Source organism: Bidens hawaiensis, unplaced genomic scaffold (genome assembly GCF_021521415.1).
Source record: "Bidens hawaiensis isolate Kalapana, Puna unplaced genomic scaffold, B.hawaiensis_p1.1 tig00014615_1, whole genome shotgun sequence".
In the NCBI taxonomy this organism is placed as follows: Eukaryota; Viridiplantae; Streptophyta; class Magnoliopsida; order Asterales; family Asteraceae; genus Bidens; species Bidens hawaiensis.
This window is the reverse complement of record NW_027492274.1, coordinates 329,757-338,548: the sequence shown is the minus strand read 5'-3', so window position 1 is coordinate 338,548 and position 8,792 is coordinate 329,757. Positions and strand designations below refer to the sequence as shown.

Below are 8,792 nucleotides of genomic sequence, written 5' to 3'. Positions count from 1 at the left end.
AATGCTTTATTTTTTTTATCCTAACTCCATTTTTTTTGCATACAAACTTCAAAGTTCATTCAAATATACATAAACAACTAAACAATGATACAAAAAACATATATTTTATGTGTTTTCAGTTGTTGTTTGGTATATCAAAAGGTGTTGCTCTAAACAAGTATTTGTATTATATACGTGCTCCAAAAAAGATCCTTTGGAGAACGACTATAGATCTGTGGACAGCCACACAAAAACATGTGCACAAACACCAATATCCTAGCATGCAAAAAATCCGGTTCGGGTATGCAAAAAACCCGAGTTTCGGGTATAACTAGAACCGGGTTTCGGGTATTATCGGGTACGGGTTCGGGTTTCAACATTGAAAGTCATACCCTATCCGTACCCTACGGGTAGGGTCGGGTTCGGATATTAAAAACCCGGGTTTTAGAAAAACCGGTTCCGGTTTTTTTTTTGGGTCCGGTTCCGGGTTTTGGTTTTTTGTGCACCTCTATCATCGGCTACACCGTCGCGGATGATTTGGTTAGGGGATTGAATAGAGGTTAAGCATTGGTGAAGCCAAAAGAGGGGTAGAGAAAAAGACCGTTTGAATTTAAAAAATAAAAACTAACAAATGAAGGATGTTCAAGATTTGGTTGAAATAATCGAACAAGAAAACCTCAAAAACTCGCATTTACATGTTCTCGTAAATTATACTACCAAGGGGCAAACAAAGGTCTGAAAACCTGCTAACACGACATGACATTCAAACAAGATTAACTCAAATCTACATAGTTTTTTGAGAAACCTGATCCGTTGACCGAGTTTGGATATCTTTCGTGTACACGTTTGTGAGAGCGAAAAGAAACAAAACAAACACGACTTGAGCACTCACAATTCCAAAATGGCTAATGCCGTTACCAATTTCCATCCAACTTCCTGTGTTCTTCACCAAGAAGAAGAAGTGAATGGTCATAACATCCGAGCATAATATCACAAGAAAGTAGCATCCTGATCTTGGAACCTTGACCAATTTGGTTATTGCACTAAATGCACATCTGCATTTAAATTCAAATTCATATAAGAGTTATCGTTTTCTAAAACTGATTATTTCCATTATAAAATTGAAATTTTGTTTCACTTACATAACAAGCATGAACGGTATGAACAGCTTGAAAATGAGCAGAGCCGACATAAGAAACGGCTGTAATAGAAACAAATATTGTCAACCAATTGCCAGTGAATATTATTATAACTGTTTATTGACCTTTACTTACACTGAATATTGTGATGAACCGATAAACTGATGAAATTTCGAAACTTGCAATACTTGCAAAATTTCCGGTTCCAAAAAATGCAATATTAAAGAATACCAACTAGAAAAGGATAGAATATAAAATGTTAAAAGACTGTTAAATGCAAGTGAAATAACTAACACTGGAAAAATGGAAACAAATACTTACAAAAACAACTGGTATTCTCATATCAGATAACTGTAGGCATCTATCGCCTTCTTCAAGAATAATGTTACTGTTTTCTGCTTCAAATGAAGTAACAGACTTGTTAGGTCTGTAAACATATAAAAGAGCATTTTCAAACAATATCCATCCGAAAAGGGCAAGACCGAGAGCCCCATAAAAGACAGCTTCATATCTGCACATGGTTCAGAATGCTAAACTTATGCATCTTAATTATTATAATACAATGCCTTCATCGAGTGAAGATTAGGGGCGCAGATTACGCCCAAAATTTAAAGGGCCTCAAATTTTACTTTTATAGTTTTAAAAAGTTGCTTAGTTACGTATATTATGTTATTATATATTCTTTATCATTTTTCCTATAAAATTTGGGATAAATTGCATTATTTAGCAAATTTCACTGTTCATTCAAACTAAGGAAAAAATAAAAATCGTCACGTCTTTTCCACTAACGGGTGTTAGTTTTTTTCCATTATGTCCAGTCATGTGCATTGCGCACGAGGGAAATTTGGTCATTTATCCTATTTACACAACATTTGAAAAAATAAAAAGCTCGAATTTGAATATCGTTTTGGACCCTGAAAATAAGTTGGGCCGCCACCTGGGAGGAAAGGGGTGGGGGGTTGTTAAGATATACCCAATAGATAGTAGTAGGAAAGGTGGTGCAAAACCAAGGAATATTGAAGTTAACCGAGAAAGCAGATCAGTTGCTGAAAATAGTGGGAGCACCATAGATATACCTACACAAATACAATAACAAATTTTAAGCAACTACTTAATATAATCGTTTTCAATTATTAAACATACTTGCTAATTATTTAAATAGAAGAGTTGAGACATTTTACCGGCAATGGACCAATTCATCACTTGATGCAATGTAAGCAGTTCACGTTTTTCTGTTCTATGAGATGTTGAAATGTACACCAACACAGATGACAAACCAACCAAACATGCCTACACATTTATCAAGAAAATAATAGTCAGATCTTACTATTTTAACTAAGGGTGGCAAACCCAACCCAAATGGGTTGTTTTGGGTCAAGATGGATAAACTTTAAAAGTTAAATGGGTCAGGATGGATCAAAAAAATTCTTCAAGGAGGTCAGGATGGGTTGTAAATATACAAGTGAGTTTCATTTATAGGTTAAAATGGGTCAAAACAAAATACCCAAGTTATCCAAAATTTATCTAATTCAAAATATCCAAACTATAACGTGCGAAACAAAACTCATCCGAAACACAAAAAAACAACCAAAACGAAACAAAAACCCCGAACTGACAAAAACGAAACAGAAAAACCAAAATGAAACTGAACCGAAATAGAAAAACGACCAAAAAGAAACAAAAAAAAACGAAATGAAACCTAAAAACTGACCAAAACGAAACAAAAAAAGCGAAATGCAACCGAAAACCTGACCAAAACTAAACAAAAACAACGAATCGACCAAAACGAAACAAAAAAAACCGAAACGAAACTGAATCGAAATAGAAAAACGACCAAAACGAAACAATAAAAACAATATGAAACCGAAAAGCTGACCAAAACGAAACAAAAAAAACGATATGAAACCGAAAGCTGACCAAAACGAAACAAAAAAAACGAAATGAAACGAAACTGAATCGAAATAGAAAAATGACCAAAACGAAACAAAAAAAACCGAAATTAAACTGAAAAACTGACCAAAAGGAAACTAAAAAAAGCTAAATGAAATCGAAAACTTGACCAAAACGAATCAAAAACACCGAACCGACCAAAACGAACAAAAAAACTGAAACGAAACTGAAAGGAAATAGAAAAACGACCAAAACGATACAAAAAAACCGAGATATGAAACCAGAAAACTGACCAAAACGAAACAAAAAAAAATAAAGTGCAACCAAAAAGCACCAAAACGAAGCAAAAAAGCTTAAACGTAGCAGACAAAACAAAATGAATCAAAACGAAATGAAACCGAAAAACTAACTAAAACGAAACAACACTGAAACCAAAAAAACCGACCAAAACGAAACAACACTGAAACCAAAAAACCCGACCAAAACGAAAAATATTAAGCAAATCTGAGCTGAAATGAAAAAGAAAAAACCGACCAAAACAAAACAAAGTAACTGAAAAGACCGAAACCTAAGAGCTAAAATAAACCTTAAAGCTAAACTGAAATTTCTCGGGTTTTTTTTTAATGAGCCAGGATGACGGGGGAAACAATTTAGTTGTTTTACATTTTTCGTTTTTTATTTATAATTTGAGTTATTATATTTTTATTAATTTTTTTTTTTTAATATTTTGAGGGGTTTTTGAAACCCTTTGTATTTAAACTCTTACATGGGTCATGATGGATTAACTTAACCCATCTTGACCTTTATCCATCCTAACCTTTGTTTAACAAAATCCATCCTAACCTATACCCATCCTGACCATCACCACAATCCAACCCAACCCATACAAATTGCCACCTCTAATTTTAACCAAAAAAAAAAACAGGTAATACATAATACATACCTGTAAATGAAAGAGGAATGGAAATTTGGGTTTTGAGTAACTATTAACAAGATATTGCCAATGCTTGTTATCTTTGACATTTTTATCTAAATACCTGCTGAATCCTCCTATTACAACAATTATAAGTCCACTTATACTCCTGCAACAAGAAAACAAAAGGTTTAAGATAATATCATCAAATCAAGATTGTTAACCGATATTAGTAAATATAATAACATACACTAATATTGTATTGTCGGGAATTTCTGCTGGCATCAAGGTAAAAACAGACAAAAACCAACACGCGAGCCACAAAAAAAATGGTATTCCAGATTTCCAAGGGATTGACTTATAAATAAAAAGTGAAGAAACGACCCCAACAGTTAAAAAACACCATGTGTACATAATTCTCTGAGTAAAGCTTCTTACTAGAAGCTCAAGAACAATGATGGAGGCAATACATGTGGCAGAGAGCTCGATAAAGTGACGTGATTCTTTTGTTTGAACAAAGTGTTTCCATATGTCTCTCAGAAACCGATACTAACTATATTGGTCCAAAGAAATACCGTCATTGCAAAATAAGCATGATAAAGTGGAGGCGAGTGTTCCAAATATAGCACAATAAAAATTGATGCCATTATGAAACTTCCACATATGTACACCTGTCACACAATATAATCATCAAGATGCATTATATTATGCATACACATTATAATAAAGGTTATGAATATATACCTTTGATGGGTGGTCTCTTGTGAAAACTGTTTCTTCCTTTTTAAGAATTTTAGCAGGCAAAGACGTGTAAGATTGTAACACGTGGAGTATAAGACAAAGCATCCACCCAAAGTAGCCCATGACTATAACGGTCATTAGCATGAACCAATCATAAGTTTGAAAATAATGGAGCCCGTTAATGGCCAAGGTTTTAAGATGTTGAGATAGGCCCATTGCATTTTCATAGTCTCCAATAGATATGAGAGATTCAATATCATACAAAGTTTGTGCATAATCGGCTAGAGGTTCGAATGGCTTGAATCTAAATGAGCTTGCCTGTTTCAGGTCTGAGTTTTGTTAAGGAAAAAGTAGTTAAGATGCACTAAAAAACATCTAAAAAAGTTATTAACAACTTTATCCTTTTTGAAGGATAAAAAATTATAAAAGATATCATGGATACGTGATTTACGAAGAAATTGTTCGAGAATTTGTTTTGCGTCAGCGTACACAGCCAACACTTCACTCTCCTGACAAAATAAAGCAACAGACAGAATTCTGAGTTACATAATAATAGGGTTGTAACGAGCTGAGCCAGCTCGTTTATCTTAACGAGCTGAAATCTTGAGCTCGAGACAGCTCATTTTGCTTTTTGGAAATTTTAAGTTTTAGTTTTATATATTTATACATATTAATATATATATATATATATATATATATATAAAGAACAATAAATTTCACATACACATAATACACAATTAACAAACTACAAGATTAATCATTTATATATACTAAAAAGTTGGGTTATATTTTGGGTTATAATTTTATATATTAAAATTTGGGTTTTAATTTAAACGAGCCTAACAAGCGAACCAACAAGCCAAGCTTACCTTGGCTCGGGCTCGGCTCGTTTACAAACCGAGTCAACTCAGCTCGGCTCAGTTCGTTCACATACGAGCCGATTTCGGGCGAGAACAGCCCTGCATAATAATTTTTATAACTCACAGGGTCTAAATCAATGTAATCAAGGGGAAGACTTCCGACTGAGTTAACCGGGCAGGGCAAACCAAGAAGAGTTGACTGTCAAACATTAAGAAAACCCGGTCAGAACTCAGAACGCAAAAGAAAAATAAAAAACTTTGTAAAAATAAATTATGCAAATGTAAGGTGACACAACCATCAATGGTGCAATATCAGCTTGATTAACATCCACTCGTTCTATATCAGTAAGACCCCAATCATCAGGTGTAGGTGTATCATGCATATCATGTTGATCAACAAATCTTTCACCATGATTATGATTATTATTATTATTATTGTTAGATGCTGGTTTTGGCTTCTTAACACCTGCTCCCCAAACAACAAGTGGGGTATCTGTATTTGACCAATGCCCATCACCATGACTTCCTTTGTCGCTCATTCCATGATCTGCTGCAAATATATATGCTGTTTGATTATCCTTAAAGTAATCTTCAAGAAGATTATAAACACCTTCAGCGATACGGTCAACAACCTTAACATTGTTGAGATATATAGAAGAATAAGGACGGTGTGCATGCCCATTTGAATCACAACCAAGAAGGTGTAAAAATATAACATTTTGATCTTGTTGAAATAACCGTTTTAGTTTAGGGTCCTTTTTGGACCTATTAACCATGCTCTTGAATTGATCAAATGACCACTCGTCCAAGAACGATGCATCTGCATACACCATCAATAGAGTGTTTAACAACCAACAAAAACTAATATGTTCTTGACTAAATAAGGATTAGCATGCTTACACACCAGTAGCAAAATCTTCATACTCATGAGGATAGGATATCCATGTGCTATGAGGCAGAGCTTTACAGAATATTGGAACAATATCCGGGCTACCATATGAAAATGTATGTCGGCTTTTGCTAAAAACCGAATCGAATTCCACAGGGTTTGCCTTCCATCCTGCACATATTCATATTATAAGTCAACTCATATGTTTCATCAAATTTGATGATCAGCTGAACCAAGAGTTGGCCGACTCTTAATTTGACCACGAGATGGCTCAATCTTTTTATGCGACCGAGCTTGCCCTGGCTCGGCTTTGTGAACAGTCCTAAGCTGGGCAAGGGGAAACAAAGCAGAAAAGGCCCAAACTTCAAACGGGCATAACTTGGGCCAGAAATGATGCTACAAGGCCCATAACTAACATATGAAAACGTCTCGATGAGCCAGATCACGTGGACCATAACCATACCAAAGTTCCTTGATTATTTATTTCAAAATTGTACTCTATAAAAGGGCATCTCTTGTATTGGTTTACGTATTCATTTTCATCAAATGTTTATTGAGAATTTATGTGTTATTTACACTTCCGCTTAGCATCAAAACAACAGAAAAAAATCACCTGAAAATTTCGATACAAGCTAGAGTAGAAAGAAAATGCAACCTTTTGTGACGGCACTAGGATCCTCATAAAAACCAGCTATAATTGCAACATGCCCGGGTCTTGATTTGTTGGAGGACGAGCATGAGACACACCCCATCGCCCGTGTCCTTTGATCACACTTCTCAAAAACGGTGCTCTGTAATTCCCATCAGAATCAGGCTCAAAAAACTTATCGGCCCGCAACCCGTCAGCTGAAATCACATTCAAATCAAACAGTCATTGCTACCATTACACTGATTCCACATTTTTATCAGTGGCATTTAATCAAACAGTTGGCGTGCAAGTTAAAAGTGGCATTTAACCAAACAGTTGGTGGGCATTGGCATATAATCAAACAGTTGGTGTGCATGAATAATATTAATACCTACAAGAAGCACGAGGCGCTTAGCAGGGGGAGTAAAGTTGGGGGAAACAGGATCCATGCCATGAACAATAGGCGATTTGAAGTAAATGTCAAAGATGCTGAGCATGTAGATGGCATGGAGTGCTATACCCAGACCAACAAGCCATATCTCTCTTCTTTTCAACCATTTTCGTCCTCTCATCTGACCTGCTACTGCTAATTGTTTCCGGCGTTTCACACCCAATATTCCTTCTTCTTCCATGGATTCAAATCTTGCAGATTGATTGATTCACCAAGTTGGTTGACACTGTCAGTATTTACTAAAAATCCACCTTCATAAACTGTGTAAGTTTTACCATCGTTAGCAACGGTGGGTAGGCTATCAAGGGGGTGTTTGGCATAACTTTTATTATTATTTTTTTAGCCTTTTCTTTTATTTCTTATTTTTTATTATTTGATAAGCTCCTTTTAGATGTTTGGATTAACTTATATTTTACAAGTTGTTATACGTCTTAATAAGTTGTTAAATCCATCATTTTTTGATTTGTTACCATAATAAGTTGTTTCAATATTATTAATCTACCATCAAGGACAAATGAGTAACTTACCTCCTTAAACAAATAAACTTCTTCAAAAATAAAAAAAAACATCTTCAAGTAAGCTTCTTCAAATTAACTTATATAACTTATAAGCGTAAACTAAAAAAACTAAACCAAACACCAAATTAAACTTATTTTGTAAAAAAAACTATAAAAGCTATAAACTTTGCTAAAAAAGCTAGGCCAAACACGCCCTTAATCGAGATTAATCGGTATTGATCGGACTAGAATTTACATATGATTTTTTAAATATATACACATACCAAATTTTATATATAAATTTTTTGTCACGTATTTGACACACAAGCATGCCGCATCATCAGAACTCAGAAGACTAATGACATTATGATTATGTTCTTATGGGGTCGTTAGGAAAAATAAGTTTTTAAGAGTGACTATCACAAAGCATGTTGTTAGTTAGGACTGTTGACGGCCCAATAAGCAATAGTTGAGATTGTTTAAATCCAATTTTCCTACGAATAAAGTCTTCTGCTTTTGTTGGTTTGACAAGTCATCGTTCAAGTATTGGTTTATAATAGATTGGATTTTAATGATTCCAACTTTGGTCTATTGGTTTTCCGCTTTAAGCCAACTTAAAAAATATTTAGTGATAGTTTTAACTTTCAACTTATTTTCTACCAACGGTATTTTGTTAGTTGGGTACTAACTCTGAAAGTTTTTGCTAATGTGATTGCATATGTGGAATAAAGTTAATTAAAAAAACTTATGCTTATGTGAAAATGAGGGTATATTTAGTAGGGTTGGCATATCGTGTATACCCATA

General features: G+C 34.4%; 1 pseudogene across 1 annotated transcript; it reads right to left on the bottom strand.

The window, feature by feature from the left end:
- Positions 1-704: 704 nt before the first annotated feature.
- LOC143547101 (uncharacterized) lies at positions 705-7,715 on the bottom strand (annotated as a pseudogene). Its single transcript, XR_013137718.1, has 15 exons — positions 7,431-7,715; positions 7,067-7,257; positions 6,427-6,582; positions 5,819-6,342; positions 5,647-5,721; positions 5,105-5,171; positions 4,666-4,991; positions 4,172-4,592; positions 3,952-4,090; positions 2,300-2,408; positions 2,092-2,194; positions 1,440-1,629; positions 1,254-1,352; positions 1,122-1,180; positions 705-1,034 (listed from the first exon to the last, which is right to left on the bottom strand). The product of XR_013137718.1 is annotated as an uncharacterized LOC143547101 (transcript).
- Between the last annotated feature and the right edge of the window lie 1,077 nt (positions 7,716-8,792).